Consider the following 17,792-nt stretch of genomic DNA (forward strand, 5'->3'; position numbering starts at 1 on the left):
CAAGAATTCTAAGTATCTATACCACATCAATCTCTACTCAAGAGAGTGGAAAATGTTGAGAGCAGGGTAGTTGGGGGTGTGTGTGTGGAAATGTTCTCCAGACTGTGTTATGGCTGCCCTTTTTTAATTAAAGAAATGATAGATATTATAATGCTTGGTAAGTACTTACATCTATTGTTGTGGGTCTTGTCTTTCTGGCAAAATGACTCATTAGGTAAAGAATCTTCCTTTCATTTCTAATTTGTTTGACATCCCCTTATATCAACATTTTTTTTACCGTTCCATAGTTCTTAGATATCTTATCACATTGGAAACACCACTCCATTTTTAAACATTATTTGGTCTCAGTATTGAACATAGTAAATAAATTCTACCTTGTGTACCAAGAGTGGCCTAAAGAAGTTGTGAAATCTGTGGTCCATTTAGTATGAGTGAGAAGAGCTAAATATTTATTATTCTCAACCCCAAATCATTTTTGGCATGCATGTTTTCTCATCCAGGAAATTAACACATACAAATAATAACCAATAGTATTCAATGCATCTGTAGGTTCTAATTCTTTTCAATGTTTGGAGTACTGTGTTAGAAGCTCAGAGGCTGTCTCCAAGACCAAGAGGAAAGAATGCCATAATCAATAGGTGTGTCTGCCAGAGGTACAGGAGGAAGTGGTGTCATGTTCAATAATGTCATATTTGCGTGATTGGAAATGTTGCTTAGCAGGTTAATTTATTTAGTTACTTAAGAGTGCTCAGGTATCTAGCTTGAAGTTTATCAGGATGCAGTTTTGCTCAAAATTTGCCATTACTTTGATTCTACTATACAGTTTGGATAAGTACTGTCCTCTGAATTATTTTTCGAGTAACAATTATTTCTTTCATGCTCTAATAGGTTGGCATTTGAGCAGATTTTTGTACATTTTTAACAACCCCAAACTACTTTTTTTAGAAAAGTCCTAGCATTTTAGGTATTATATGTCTGGCATTGATGAAAAACTAACACAAGAAGCATGGAATACTTCTGTAATTTGTGTTATAACTCTGTTATTAAGAACACCATTCATTATATTTTCAATGTCCCATCTATTAAAAAAAACAACATTGATGCAATTTCTCCTGGAGTCCAGCATCTGGAACACATTTTACATTTGCTACCCAATTGGTTTTCTCCTAACCGCTAAACACTAGGAGCTACATGTTTCCATTTTTGCCCTGGCTGCTAGGAAACCTTGATATAAATATTTCATTCATTAGCTGCAATTTTATTCAAACTTAGAAACTTGGTATAAATGCCTTCTCATTTACAATGCAGTTTTGCCTTTTTGATTAGATTAGAGATTTTTGGCTTATTTTCCCATTCCATTATCATAAAGTTTCTCAAACTCTATTTTGGATAAATTCTAAGGTTAAGGTAAATGCCTATACTTTTTTTCATCTTATTTACACACTTTTTTACAACTTTTAATTTTTTTACTCTTTATGCTTTTGTGTTAGCCTGAGATGCTCCTGAAGGCAGAAACTGAGACAAGGCTTTCATAGAGATAGTTATAGGAAAGCAAGATGAGAGAAAAGAAAGAAGGGACTATAGAGTGAAACAGAAAAGGAGGGAGAGCCACTCCTTGGTAAAATGCTACATTGATTTCTGTGTTGGGCAACTGAAGCTCTACCCAGCCAAGACCTTCTGAGGAGTAGGAGACAGACACCTCAAAGTCTCTTCTTTTGTGAGAGAAAGGATCAGATTCCTTCTGCTGTCAGTCAAAATATGCCTGCTAGAGAGGGAATAAGTGCTCACATCCATTCCATGATGCTGCACCCCAGATCCAAGCCAAAAATGACAGATGTATCGTGTTGTCAGGTTACACCTCTGAAAACTCACTGCTGCAGCAGTGCTCAGGAAAAAAAAAAAAAAAGTGAGCCAAATGACTATGAAGCAGGGGACAAGAGATGTCCTATGTTCTTTTCAACTTGATGGGACACCCCTGGGGGCATTGCCTGAGTTTTCCTTCCACACTTGACTCCACTATTTGTTGCAATCATCACACCCTTTCCTTAGTGTAGAAAGAACATATCATTTCATTTATTGAGCAGGTCTTTTGGGGTGGAAGATATTGATTTAATGAAAGATAATAAAGATATCCTAGAGGTGGAGACTTGGAGTTACCTAAGTGATTTACTTAGGCTACTGGAGTCATGAAAATGATTCTTTTCCTGACCTGACACCTGTCAGATACACCTGGGATCCATGTGACTAGGAATTGGTTTGTAATAGACTTTGAATTTTAGGAGCTCCCAATTAAGAAGAAATGAGAAAGCAGAATATTGGCTATTGTTTACTCTATTTTTCTTTGCTTGTCTTTACCTCTTTCCCAATATTTAATCTCCAGTAATTGGCCCCCTTTCTCCATCTGAAGAGCTCCTACCAAACACCAAAAACAGCACAAAGGTTCGTTTTATTCTTTTTCTCTAAGTTCCCACAGAAAAATATGGGATTTCCACTGGTAAATAGGTTTTAGATCTGTTGTCAGCCATGGGATAAGTTTACTGGATCCTTCACAGAATGTGGAAACATGTGGCAATAATTTCTACTCCTGGTGGAGAAAACTCTGATAGGTATTCAGAGATGGAAAGCTGGAGGTCATTACCTAGGCAGTAGCATTTAGTGTTTAGAGGCAAAGTCTCCAGATTGCTGATCTGGTTTAAATACCTATTGGCCATATTATCTTTGGAATATGTACTTATCCTCACTAGGCCTCAGTTCCCTCAATCAGTAAAAGATTGAAAATAAAGCAAGTCATATAGGGCTGTTGTGAGGATCAAATGAGGTTGTTTCTGAAGTTTGCTTAATATAGCGCCAGGCACAGAGAAAGGGATAAACAGTGCTAGTCAGCAGTATACCACTATAGTAAGAAAATAGAAAGGATAGAGCCAGAGACCCAAGGGACCTGAGAGTGAAGAAAATCAATATGTGGTAGATTCTGTGACAGACATAAATCAGCAAATAGGAGTAATCACATAATCTTGTAGCCCAATCAACTCATTGTCCCACACAGTCATGCCCTTTCATGAGGCATAGTTTCCCCTCTTAAGGGCTGTACCAACTCTCTTAGTCCAACAGCTAGAATATCCCAGTAGCCTCAAAGGAATTTCTCTCATCAGTTTGGTTCTTCCTCTTACCTACTTTAAATCTTCTAGCTGCCATCTTAATACAGATGGACAAAAGGATGTTGCTGCAGGAAGGGTAGTGCAAAATACATACTCCACACATACTTGTCAAAGAAAATCTAACTTGTGATTTTCCAAGAGCAAATGCAAATGGTTACCAAACAGAATTTAGAAAACAAAAGGGAAAATATCTCAATAATTAAAAGCCATTAGATAAATACTCATTGACCAGAGATTTTCACTTCATCTACTTTAAAACGGATTTTTTTGTTTGATAACCCTAGCCTCTGAGTCCATAAAAGTGCATCATCTTTAGTTTGGAAAACTATTTAAAAGATTGTTTTGTACTATTATATAAAACTGAACTCAAAGTAGACGAGGTCATCTCCTGTGCAACTAACAGTGTTTGAGAAGAGTTGCTAAATGAATGGAAAGTCATGCATTTGCAGAAGATGAGGTCTTAAACTAGTGCTAATTTGCCTATTTTAGTATTGAATTTTAAAATTAGGGGGAGCTCCCATCGTGGCTCAGCAGTTAACGAATCTGACTAGCATCCATGAGAACGCGGGTTTGATCCCTGGCCTCGCTCAGTGAGTTAAGGATCTGGCATTGCCACGAGCTGCAGTGTTGGTTGCAGATGCGGCTTGGATCTGGCATTGCTGTGGCTGTGATGTAGGCCAGCAGCTATAGTTACGATTTGACTCCTAGCCTGGGAACCTCCATATGCCACAGGTACAGCCCTAAAAAATAAAAATAAAATAAAATTACATATATTTTCAATCTAGCTAATTTTTTGTTCTGTGGGTGTAGAACCATGTTGTCATAAATGTTAAGGAGCAATTAAAACATATTATTCCATGAATTTATCATATTCTTTGATGTGATAGTGATATTCTTTTCTATTAGTGATTTAAGATCACTCTCTATTGACTAAATACCAAGGATGCAAACAAAAGAACTAATAATCTTCTCTGAAAATGTAGTAGAATGCCTTTTATTCTCCAGATAAAGTGTCACTCTTCTCTAATGGCCACACCCGTGGCATGTGGAAGTTCCTGGGTCAAGGACTGAATTCCAGCCACAACTGTGACCTACTCTGCAGCTGCAGCAACACTGGATCCTTTAAACCATTATGCTGGGCCAGGGGTTGAACCTGTACTTCAGCAGTGACCTGAGCTGCTACAGTTGGATTCTTAACCCACTGTGCCACAGCGGGAACTCCTAAAGTATCATTCTTTTTCCACATAGGATTAAGCTGTAGGGTAAACAGATTCATCTTTACATATCTTCAAGTACTCACGTAATCACTGAATTAAAGATTTCAGAAGTCAACATTATTTGGCCTATTTTAAGATCAAGTAGACATAAATAAATTTCAGGGGTTAAAAAAAAGAATACCTGGTTAGGAGGGGAGTTTGATTTCGATGAGCCTGTCAGGGTAAGATGTCAACAGTCTCTCCAGAGTAGCTAAATTGTTTGATCATTTGAAGTGTTTTTCATGAGGGATGTGTGCCGTAGGTAGTCCATGGACTCAGAGCTAAAATGCATCGACTCTGTTAAGAAGAAAGACATGCATTTTTCAATTATTTTTTGATTCTTCCAACCATGTTAGCGAGATAGCCTCAGTTTGATTCTAATTGTCTTGTTTTTCTAACATTTACTAATTTCCTTTTTTAATATATGAGGATCAGGACTTATTAGGCTTGTTGCTTTTTGTGGGCAAGAACATCAATAACAGCACAAAAATAATAGCTAATGATTTTTAGAGTTCTACATGCCAGGTACACTTATAAGAACTTCATATATGTAATCCCATTCACATATGTAAACCCATGGAGAAATTTAATATATCTATACAGAAAAGTGCTTAAGTCGTATGTTTAGAGTGATGATTCTTATAAAAAACTAAACTCATCCTTTTAACCTGCACTCATACCAAGAAACAGAGAGCAATAAGCACCACTCTGTGACCTCTTCCATTTCTACTTGCTCCAGGATAATTGTATCCTGACTTCCAACAACTCAGATTAATTTTGCCTATTAAGGTACTATATAAATAAATGCATGTGTATGTGCTTCTTATGTTTAACATTACGTTTGTGAGATTCATCCACACCTGTTGTTTGGAAGCATAAATTATTTATTTCATTGATGAATGGTATTCTAATGTGCAAAGATATCACCATTCATTTAGCCATTCCATTATCATCCATTCCATTACTGTCCATTTGTACAATTTCCCAGTTGGATCTATAAAGAATAGTGCTACTATTAATATTCTAGTATGTCTTTTGATAAATCCACAAGCATATTTCTGTTCTGTATATACCTACAAGTGGAATGTTGAGTCATAGATATATCTATAATCAACTTTGGTAGAAGAGTTTTCCAAAGTGATTATGTCAATTTACATTTGTATCCATAATTTGTAAGTATTCTGGTTGCTCTGTATCCTCTTCAATACTTGCTACTTTTCAGCTTATTAATTTTAGCCATTCCAGAAAAGCCAAAGAAACATACAACATACTCTAGACTGAAATTCTAGGAATTTAGCCATCCTGAAGAACTGGACTGCCTAGTGAGCTATACCTTTGTTGTGATCCATATCAGCAAAATGGATACCCTCTATTTCTTTTTTTTTTTTCCAATTCAAAATAAATTGTGAACTAGAGTTCCTGCTGTGGCACAGAGGGTTAAGGATCTGTCATTACTGCAGATGTGGCATAGGTCACAGCTGCAACTCAGATTCAGTCCCTAGCCTGGGAACTTCATATGCTACCAGTGTGACAAAAAAAAATTAGATATTATATTTAGAATGGATAAGCAATGATGTCCTACTGTATAGTACAGGGAATTATATCCAGTCCCTCAAGATAGACCATAATGGAAGATAGAATGAGAAAAAGAATGTATATATATATGTATGACTGGGTCACTATGCTGAACGGCAGAAATTGACTCAACGCTGTAAATCAACTATACCCTAATAAAAATAAGTTTAATTAATAAAAAATATTCTCTGTAAAAAATGTGAAATATAGCATAACATTTACATAGAGAAAGGGTATGCGGTTCAATAAAAAACTATGAAGTGAATATTTTTTAGCAGCATCAGGTAAAGAAAGACAACATTGCCTCCAGCTCCCAGAGGACCCTTTCTGTCCCTTCCAATCTCAAATTTCTACTTCCAAGGAGTAATTGCCATCCCGACTTTTGTGATGATAATTCTGTAACAAATTCCCGGTATTTCTTAGTGTTCTATCACATAGCTGTAAAGATGTTAGTGAACTTTCTTTTTCGGTTTTGAAGAAAATCATGGTGGTCTGTTTTTTGATTTCATGTTTCCATGTGTGGTTTTTAATATGTTAAGCATAGCATACATGGTTCATTGTCATTGCTTTGTGGGATCTCATTGCATGGATATGCCAGAAATTATCCATTCTACCATTAAAAGATTTTTGGATTGTTACCATCTTAAATGATACTGCTAAAGATTCGTATGTGTTCTTTGTTGTGGATGGGCTTATTACAAACCTAGAGATATTGGGCAGCACAGGTTCACATCTCTTCATTTTTAATAGATAATGCCTAAGAATTTTCAGAAGTGGTTGCACTAATTTAAACTTTTACTAGAAGTTTACAAGAATAGATGTTGTTCCAAATTCTTACCCACATTTGTTACTGATAGATTTTACACCACCTACAGGTTGCAGACGTGGATCAGATCTGGCATAGCTGTAACTGTAGTGTAGGCCTGCAGGTGCAGCTCCAATTTGACCCCTAGTCCAGAAGTTCCATAGGTCACAGGTGCAGGCTTAAAAAGTAAAAATAAAAAAAAAAGACTTTATACAACCTGCAGAGGTAGTGATATCTCATTATGGTTTTTAATGATGGAAGAAGTTGAACACTTTTGCCTGTTTATTGGTTCTTTGGATTTCCTTCCTTGTGAAAGGCCTGATCAAGTCTTTTGCCCATTTCTCTACTGAGTAGTCTGTCTTAATGATTTGATTTTCAGAAACACTTTGTGTATTCCGGGTACTAGTTTTGTGCCATGCAATTATATTACAAATACATCATCTTCCATTGTTAATGCTTCAATTCTCATTTCCTATATGGCTCATGAAGTTCAATATCTGTTTATGTTTATTAAGCATTTGTACTTACTCTTTTGATAAGGATTCAAGTCTTTTAGTAGAGTTTTCTATTGGCTTGTGTAATTTGCAAGAAATTATTGATTTGTAGGAAGTTTTAAAAAAAATATCATGAATACAAGTTCTTTTTCAGATAGATATATTATAAACATATTTTCTGCCCATGGGTTTGCTTTTTAGATTCTATTATCATTGTTTTGATGAATATGAACTCTTAATAAAATTCCATTTTAATTAAAAAAATAATAATTTGTGATATTTGTTTTCTGCCTTAAGAAATCTTTGTCTATGCCATAGTCATGAAGACAGTCTTCTACAAGCTTTGTTTTCTCTTTCACATTTACATCTTTAATTCACCTGGAACTGTATAGTGTGAGATAGAGGTCAAGTTACCTACTTTTTTCAAGGAGACATCCAATTGATACAGCACTGTTAAATGGAAAGACCATCCCTTTTCCACTGTATTGCACTGCCATCTTCATTGTATTTCAGGTGTGTCACTGAATATATCCATTTCTGACACTGTATTCTGTCTCATTGATCAGTTTGCCTATCATTGTTCCAATATTTCAATTTATAGAGCTTTCTAATAGTCAGTGAAGTGCTTCCAAATTTGTTCTGCTTATTCAAAATTGCTTTGGTTATTTTCCATATAAATTTCCTTGAATTTCATATAAAATTTAAAATCAGGTCATAAATTTTCTCAAAAGAAAAAAACTGTAGATAATTTGATTAGGAAAACATGGACTCTTTAGATCAGTTGAAGAGACTTGACATCTTTATTTCATTTAGTCTTCACTAAAGTCCTCTGAGATAGGAATTATTATTATTTACATTTCATTGATGAAATAACAAAGGAAAAGTTCTGTTAAGAAACTTATCTTACACTTTTCAGATAGTTCTAGACTCTGAATTCCTATCCAGAGTGCCCAGAGAAGAACATAAGTAAAATTTAATGTGTTTTGTTTTCATAATAGTTAATTTTATAATTACTTTCTTTTAAAAAAGTTTCCAAATAAATAGTAATAGCAAGTTTTATATTTGAAATAAAAAATGAGGTTATTTAATGAAAAAATTAAATAAATAAATTAGGTGATAGGTTAACAATAAAAATTGAGAAATCTGTGCATGAATGGTTGACTGCGTTTTCAGAAACTCTGACCAATTGAAAGTGCTTGCTTGGTGGTTACTAAATTAATGCTAAGCTTGTTTGGAACAAAGCTAGTCAAAGATATCTAGTTCATGTCATTGATGTTGATGCAGGTAGTTCTATTGATTTTACTACTGCTGGCCAGATGACACACATAACTAAAACCATTAGCTACACCAAAATATTAGGGAATAAGAAGAGAAACTAGGACACAGACCAATTCAAAACTGTTTAGAACTGATATCCATCAAAAAGCTGTTTTCAACTACCCCCATCTGGTATTAGTGTTAATTTTGGAAAAGTAAGATTAACTTGGGATTTACAATAAAATTATTTTGCTTTGGAAACAGACATTCAGTTATGAGGGAACTGAGTGTATAATCCTGAAGCTTCCTCCAAGGTATAAAATTTTATTATTCTTTTTATTTATTATTTGTATAAAATTTTATTATTCTTTTTATTTATTATTTGTGAAATCAAAGAGCTAAAAAATGTTATTGAATACTGCAAGAATTTGTTCTCTTACAGTTTCCTTGGTGAAAATTAAACAGAGGTTGTTCTATGGTAGCTGTGACTAACACGACTTTTTTTTTTTTTTTTTTTTGCTTTTTAGGGCCACACCTAAAAAGGTGGCATATGGAAGTTCCTAGGCTAGGGATCGAATTGGAGCTAACAGCTGCGAGGATACAACAGTCACAGCCACAGAACTGCAGGGTCCAAGCAGTGTTGGCAACCTGCACCACAGCTCATGCCAAAGCTGGATCCTTAACCCACTGAGCAAGGCCAGGGATCAAACCAGCAACTTCATCATTACTAGGTGGATTTGTTTCCAGTGAGCCACAAGGGGAACTCCCATATCCTTGTTTTTTTTTTTTTTTTAAATGGGGCAATGGATAAAATCAACTCATTTGTTTTTGCTAGAATCAAACATAGGTTGTTTTGGGAATTGGTATTGAATTTTACAGTGAAGGTGAATTGATTAATAGGTTTATAATTTAGTACAAGAGAAGTTTCTCTCTTCTGAAGATGGGGTAGACTTTACACCTGTCTGAATAGAGCTGTGTGCAATGTATTAATTAAGATAAAGAGTAAATCTTTGAGTCTATAACCAAAGACAAATTTTAAACTATTTCTAATATAATAAATAAATCTACTAGTGGGTCTTGTAAACTTTTAGGTAAGTGTTATTAATTTTAAAAGTAAATAGAATTACTTAATACCTAATACTTGAAACATTGTTACCTATGAATTGAAGAATAAATTGGGGTAAATACCCTATGTGGTCATGAAAAAGGATTTGCACTTTTACAATTTTTTTACACAGTATATAGGTAATCCTACTTATTGACCAATCTTAAGTCAATATTGGGGGCAAATTTCTTTAGCATTCTAAGATTATTTCATAGGTCTGATTCACAAATTTACTAGTATTTTTTCCTTTTCTTTCTGTACTTCTCTGAGTAATTGGTTGCCTATATTGGGCTATTTTATGGGTTGTATTCATTGATATGTATTTAGAGGGAAAAACCTCTCTCAGAAGAATCAAGAACAGAATACTGGGCATTTTTAAAATTCTTAAGGTCACTCATGAAATTCTGAAAAGGCTCATTTTGCTTTCACTGTTCCAGTTATGTGCTTTATCAGATCAGGTGCAGTATTGAAGGCCAGAGAAAGGTTAAATGATAATTCTCATCTGAATCTAAAATATCTTCTTAAGGAAGGAGGGGGAAAAAAGTGTTGACCATTAAATAATCAAGTATATTTCTCCCTTAATTAGAAACATAAGTAAAAATTCCTTTTGGGCTTAATCGGAAGCCTACTTAGCACTTGAAATTTATAATCATACAAAAGAATGACCAAGAATTTCCATCTTTTATTTCCATCTTTTATTCCATCTTATAACAGCCAGTAGGAAGCAGTTTTTCCAAATGAGATTTTCAAAGTAAGAATCTTTTTCAGCATTACTGCCAATTCTGAATTGATCTCCTAATAGTGTGATGTCAACTAACATCTTATATTTGGTTCAGAAAACCTGCACACACGTTAGCATCAAGGGTTGCATTTGTATGTGTTAAAATATATCAGGCCAGCCTTGTCAGGAAGCTTAATATCAGGTGGAACAAATTTTTGTTATAGGAGTATAATTATCTCAAAAGCTGATATTCAGGAATTACCAAGATAGATGTGGTTGACCCAATCTTGTCTCTATCAAAATTACTTTGAAAGCAGGATAAGAAAAAGGGTTGAAATCTCATTTTCTGAAAGTCAAGTCTCTTGTATTTATAAGAGTTAATTGAAGCCCAAGGCAGACAGTTGGGGGGATAAAAAATTACCAGGACTGTTTAATTATTCAACTCTTATTTTGTTTTCCTTTGTCTTGTTTGTGTTTTCAATACCCATAAGAAATAACCTCAGATCACAAAAAGCTGAATCTAATGCTGGTGAAAAGAGAATTAAATCCTAAGATAAGTGAGTTGTTTATAATAGTACATAATCTCAAAATGAGTTTATCTCCTAACATAGTCAAATTATAACCTAGAGTACCAAGAAAAACAGCACAATCATTTATTCTTTATTTTTTGTTTTTTGGTTTTTTATTTGTTTGTTTTTTTTTGTCTTTTTAGGGCTGCATGTGCATGTTCCCAGGCTAGGGGTGGAACTGGAGCTGTAGCAGCTGGCCTGCACCACAGCTCATGGCAACGCCAGATCCTTAACCTATGGAGCAAGGCCAGGGATGGAACCTGCATCCTTGTGAATGCTAGTCAGATTTGTTTCCCCTGAGCCACAACGGGAACTCCTATTCTTTATTAGTTGTCTTTGAATAACAACAAGAAATGAAAGTGAAATCTGGAAAATGGCGGTAATAAGAATGTCTTAAAGAATATTCTGGGAACCAAGTGTGAGACTTTTTATCTTATTTCAGAGAGGAATTGTCTATAAATTATTAGATTAGCAAATGATCTGAACAGTAAGCATAATTGTCTTTCAGAGGTATTTACTAACCTGGCAGAGAGGAAATAAATATTCAAAATATTTCAACATTTCAATAAATATTCTACAGATACTCTTCATGTGATTTTCAATACAGCCATTTGACCCAGTAGACATAAGCTTTCCCATTGTTCAATCCATAGAAATATATTTTTACAGTGGGTTTTATACAGTTTTCATAAATATTTTACTTAAATCTAATTCTAATAAGTACTTTGATAACCTGCTCTTAATGAATGAAACTAAATAATTAATCAGAATAATATTTTTACTTTGATTTTCAGAGTGAGATATGCATAAATAATCAAAGTCTTTAATTCTAAACTGGGTTCATTCTTAGCACTTTCTCTAAATTCTGTTACTGATGTTCCCGCTGAGAAATTCCAGGTTTCTAATGACCAGACTTTATAGGTAAGACATTCTGAGTTCTCTCTGTCTCTACCTCTCATGAATTAGGAAAGCATTTCAGTTTGCCCTAAAATTAAACTCTTTAACAATCACAGTTTGAGCTTTTCATTTAGCTAATTAGTACTGATTCTTCCAATGCACTGTTGTCACCCATATGGGAGAGAAGCAGCAGATTGCCTATCTGTTCCTTTTCAATTCCCTGCTAAACTGTAAAACATGGTGCTTCCTTTCTGGTTTCTTGTCACTATTCTCTACATTCAAGAGAAATTGTGAAGCAGGGTAGGGATAATTCAGTCTCTTAGGGAAAAGTCTTGATGTACCTATCCAGACACATCTGGGGACATAGAACTCACTTACATAAAACATTATGGTGTTAATTAAGACTCTCAGGACAATAAAAGCTAGCAGGCAAATTGCTGTCTGGAAGTTACTGATGGTCAATGACATGCATATACATCCCTAGATGTAAGTGTATAAACATGAATTATAACAATAGCAAAGTAGTTTCACTTCATGATGCTTGGGGTAAATGTATCTATTTGGAAATATTAAAACTGTTTTAGGTAACATTTTTGTTTTTATGAATAACAAATAAGTTCTTATCTCAGCTATATAGATGCAATTATTTATCTATCATTTCAAGTCCAGGCAGGACAGAGAGCTCACACATATGAGACTTTAAAGAAAATATAATCAAAGAGCTGTCTACAAAGGAGTGAACAGAAATAAGAGAACCATGGAAGGGTGTAGAAATACTTACATACTACCAAAAAGGGAAAGGCATTACCAGTCCTAAGCCTCAAGGAGAAAGGAGAGGAAATACCGCTACTGGAGCTAAGTGAGGGAAGGAGGGGACCTGAGGAGGAGCAAGCAAGATGGGAGCAGGAATTCCTTGTCCTCTCTATTCTCCTTCCATTGCCCTCCAGTCTCCTTCCATTGCCTTGGGCAAAGGTTGCCTGGGGCAAGGATATGGAAGTTGGAGTGCAAAGTGAGTAGTAAACTTGCTAAATAAATAATCACTAATGGATTATAACCTAAGACTATTTTACAAAGTCTATTCACTACAGTTCATTAATTCATTAGTCTTTTGTTGTTATTGTTTAGGTCAAGATCCATTGTTAGAGATAAAGATAATTTAAATCTCAAGCATCTAGTACACAGCGAGCACTGAATAAACATCGGTTGAATGAAAAACAAGAATGAGTGAATGGGAAATTTGGTTGAATTATCTATTTGGAACTTTTCAAATTTGAATTAATAAACATTTTTGTTCAATTTTTATAATAATTTTAAGACAACTATGTTGTATAAATTCACTCTTCTTTTTATTCCCATTGTCCCATTCTAATCCTAAAGTTTATCAATCTCTCCCTATAAACTCATTGAGATAGTTAAGCCTTATATTTTCCACTGTCAAACCAGAGTGTACAATTCAAATCAATCAGGTGCCCCTTAATAAAAGCTGGAGGAATATCGTCCCCAGTCTCAGCATCCCAAAGCAGGAGTATGAAATATTAATAATAGAGTTGTATTATATCTAAATCAAGCATTGTACTATGTTTTTCTCTCTTTTATTCCAGTAAGTCATCAAATACTTTAAGTTAGAAGATGACCCCTGTCAAGGTAAGCTAGTCATTTTCTGTCTTTGAAATAGCTCACCATGTGCCAGGAGGGAACCGAGGTGCTTTAAATAGGCATTGACCATGCAAACTCTCCAGCTGTTGACAATTTTAAATGCTAACAATAATATCAACAAAACATGGTCACCATTTACTATGCTTAAACCTCATTGGTATGCTCTCACTCAGTTGTCCAGTGTCATGAAGCTAGAATAATTGAACGTTTAACAGAGCAGACAGCTTATCCAGGGTTGTACAGTCAGAGCAGTAGGGCACATGGTGAGTGAGCAGGAGAGTATAGTCAGAGGCCAGACTCTGCCCAAAACCTTTGCTCTTAACAAAAGCAGTGACAACCCTCTTTTGACTCCCATTTGATTTAATATATTTTTGGCCAAAATTGGAAAAGCTCATGTCTCCAACTTGGCTCTGTAGGGTTCTATAGAGATGCCTTTGAGAGCAGAAAGGCAGAAATTTCATTTCTGCCATTTGAGGTAGAGGGGAGGAAAAAGATAACTTTATTGAGAGTGACTATAATGAGAGAAGATAAATCAAAAAACTGTACCATGAGAAAAGTGAGTTTTTGAAGGAAAAACTGTCACATACTAAAGGAGAGTGTGTTGTCATTCTATCCCATGTTCTACTTCCATTGGTACATATTTTCAAAATGCAGCTGGAGGCATTCAACTTGACCCATTACTGCCCTCTAAACAAAGTTAGCTCTCCCAAGCAACTCTGAGCAGCAGCTTCCACATAGAAGCACTGGTGACAACACTGACAGGTCTAGGTAATTTTTGCTTATCTTGACTTCTGTTCTTGCTAATCATGGTGACACTGGACTCTAGCTTTCCATATTAGTATTTGGTCTCTAGTCTGGTGACCCATTTGGCCTTCCTTCTCTGGCTTAGTGGAATGAATGTCATTCTTAACCTTTGGCTGTGCCTCACTTTTTCATGTCATCATTGGCAACAGCTTTAAGGGAAAACACTTTATTTTAAGCCTGGATCCACTAAGGCACTTCCAACTAAGCCAACCCCTAGCATATTCATTTAGAGAGGGAAAGTTAAGTCTACTTCTTTAAAAAAGAAAAAGTTAAAAACCTTTATAAAATTAGAATATTTAAGTATGGAAATTTTTACCTACTCTCTGCAAACAACACTTAATATGTGTTTTTGTGTTAAGCTCTGCAATAAATTCTTCAGTTCCTAGGTTTCTAACTAGGCTTCCATCTTTACATATATGAAAGAAGACGTTTTGTAGAGTGCTTCATAGTAAAGAAGGCCTTTGGAATCAAGTAATTTTCAATGCTACTTAAAAATGACTTTTTGGAGTTCCCATCGTGGCGCAGCAGAAACAAATCTGACTAGTAACCATGAGGTTGCGGGTTCAATGCTTGGCCTCACTCAGCGGGTTAAGGATCCAGCACTGCTGAGAGCTGTGGTTTAGGTCGCAGATGTGGCTCAGGTCTGGCAGTTTCTGTGGCTCTGGCATAGGCTGGCAGCTGTAGCTCCTATTAGACCCCTAGCCTGGGAACCTCCATATGCCACGGGTGTGGCCCTAAACAAACAAACACAAAGACAAAGAAAAGAAGACAAAAATATAAAAATGACTTTTTATTATTTTTAATTGAGGCAAAGTGAGGAGGGTCTCAAAAAACATCTAATCCACATCGTTGACTTAGGAATGCTAACATTCCTAAATGTTAGAATGTTAGAGCAAGTGAACAGTATATGCCCAAAACCCAACCAGACACTAAGAAAAATAGACAGGCAGACAAAAGATTTACAGTAAAGAGAGACAGCATGGTACAGACTGTAGAGTGAAATTTCCCAGGCTCAAATTCTACCTGTAATACCTAACAGCGGTACAACTTTAGACAAATTTCTTAATGTTTTTTCTCTGCTTTTTGTTTTATGTATAGAAGGCAAAATGAAGATAAAATGTGAACTATTATAGTTGTAGCAGTTTTACATAGGGTTTTATGAAAATTGAATGATATGATATTAAAGCATGGGCAGCTCTTAGAGTGGTGCCTCACATAAGAAGTGCTTAATGAATGGCAGCTGTCATTATTACCAGCAACCAGCGATGTGACAACTGCAAGCCATAGACCTCAGGAAATCACTGTCTTCCTTCTTAAACAGCATTGGCCTTTGATCTAGAAGACTCTTCTCTCTTTAATAATGTATTCTTTCGCTAGAAATAGGCTCCCTTGACCAAATGCCAATCAGTTAAATTTTGACGGGTGGCATTTTGCACATTTTAATATTTCTAAGCTGTAACGTAATCCCCTCCCTCCCCCTACACAATATGTCAAATTAAAGGAAACGATAAGAACAGAAATCTCATCAGTCTTATTATTCCCCATGCATGGTTTCAGTGTACTACTATTTGTCTGGTATCTGCAGTGACTCCAAAGAAACCTCATTCTGTCACTAGAGATGTAGACTTTTAGGATTTGTCTGTACTGTTTGTCTGTCAAGCCTTGCAGTTTAGTCTCTCAGCCAGAGTGGTTGTCTTCTAAAGAGAGGTCATTCTAGAGCTGACCCAGGAATGTATTTTCCTTTTTTCTTCTGTTCTCTCTTTTCTGGACTCCCTTCTCCTTTAGTATTAGAGACAAGAATCACAGAGAGGATTCATTCAAAATCCATGCTGGTTCTTTTTGTGTCAGAGGAATATAGAATTTGAGTTCAATGCTGAAGGCAAAGAGACATAATTCCTGACTCCACCACTTATTAGCTGGGTAATGCAAGGCAATTTTCTTGATATCTTTGGTAAATAACTGTTATTGTGAGAATGAATTAAATGAGATGACACATTTAATTACATACAGCATATAGTAACCTTACCATAGTGGTATCAATTATTGTTGTACTCTTCACTATCTATTATCGGACATGTTTTTCCGTGTTTCTTCTCTGTAGTTATGTTAAGATCTTTACACTTTATACATCAGTCTAGTCTCTCTCCTTCCTCCCCTCCCCCCAAAGCATATCCTCTTAGTTAGCTATCTGAATCTTTATTCACCCACTTGACGTCATTCAGATTTTGGACCCTGTTCCCCTCATTAAAATACTTCTGGTCTGCGGAGTTCCTGTTGTGGCTCAGCCGTTAAAGAACCCGACTAGGATCCATGAGGATGTGGGTTTGATCCCTGGCCTCGCTCAGTGGGTTAAGGATCCAGCATTGCTGTGAGCTGTGGTGTAGGTCACAGATGCGGCTCGGATCTTGCACTGCTATGGCTCTGGCATAGACCAGTGGCTATGGTTCCGACTGGATCCCTAGCCTGGGGACCTCCATATGCTGTGGGTGCAGCCTTAAAAGACAAAAAACAAAAACAAAAACAAAAACAAAAACAAAACCCTTCTGATTTGATAATCTTCCACTTTTTTTTCAAAACACTTATTCCAATTCCTCTGCCTTTTTATCTGCAGCATCAGACAACATAAAGCAATTACCACTCCACTTTTCCTAATGTGTGAGGGTAAAGTTTCAATAATCCCTCTCACTTTTCTCTAAAGGCCACTTTTCTGAAACACTAGAGCACTCTGGAGGAGAGCTCCTAAAGCTGCTGCTGCCACTGCTATTGGGGCAGATTTAAAGTTGACTGCAGCTGCTTCAAACAGATGCTCCTGGTACAGCACTGTCCCCACAGTCACTCCAAAGCCTCAGGGTTGAAAGTTGAAAGGAAATCCTAGAATGAGCACAGAGGGACAGGATCTAGACATATTACCTAGATTAACTGGTAAGCACAAAATAAGTAACGCTTAAGGATATGAGTTTTAGAATCAAGGCAAAGACAAGGAAGCAACTTAAATGTCCATCAACAGAGGAATGGATAAAGAAGATGTGGCACATATGTACAATGGAATATTACTCAGCCATAAAAAGAATGAAATAATGCCATTTTTAGCAACATGGATGGACCTAGAAATTATCATACTAAGTGAAGTCAGACAGAGAAAGACAAATATCACATGAGATCACTAACATGTAGAATCTAATAAAAATAATGCAAAAAAAACCTTATGCAAAACAGAAACAGATTCAAAGGTCTTGAAACCAAACTTATGGTTGCCAAAGGGGAAACAAGGTGTGGGGGTGAGGGGAGGAATAAACTGGAAGATGGGGATTAAGATGTACACACTACTATATATAAAATAGATAAGTAATAAAGATCTGCTGTATAGCACAGGAAAATCTCCTCAATACTGGTGTAATAACTATATGGGAAAAGAATCTGAAAAGGAAAGATACATGTATCTGTATTACTGCTTCACTTTGTTGTACATCCGAGACTAATACAACATTGTAAGTC

General features: G+C 35.8%; 1 protein-coding gene across 3 annotated transcripts in view; it reads right to left on the reverse strand.

The window, feature by feature from the left end:
- Positions 1–17,792, reverse strand: part of LOC110260239 (uncharacterized) — a 440,837-nt gene that overhangs the window by 104,723 nt on the left and 318,322 nt on the right. For 2 of the 3 annotated variants that reach the window (XM_085021871.1, XM_085021872.1), the window contains exon 7: positions 4,557–4,711. The gene's annotated coding sequence lies outside the window, so the exon portion shown is untranslated. Of the gene's footprint in view, positions 1–1,444; positions 4,712–17,792 lie in introns of those variants that run through there. The other variant, XM_085021873.1, reaches the window with a different exon arrangement.

This window comes from Sus scrofa, chromosome 4 (genome assembly GCF_054392235.1).
Source record: "Sus scrofa isolate SSC_HxYL_T2T_F1_AM1 chromosome 4, Sscrofa_HxYL_maternal_Yorkshire_Landrace_v2.0, whole genome shotgun sequence".
Taxonomy (NCBI): domain Eukaryota; kingdom Metazoa; phylum Chordata; class Mammalia; order Artiodactyla; family Suidae; genus Sus; species Sus scrofa.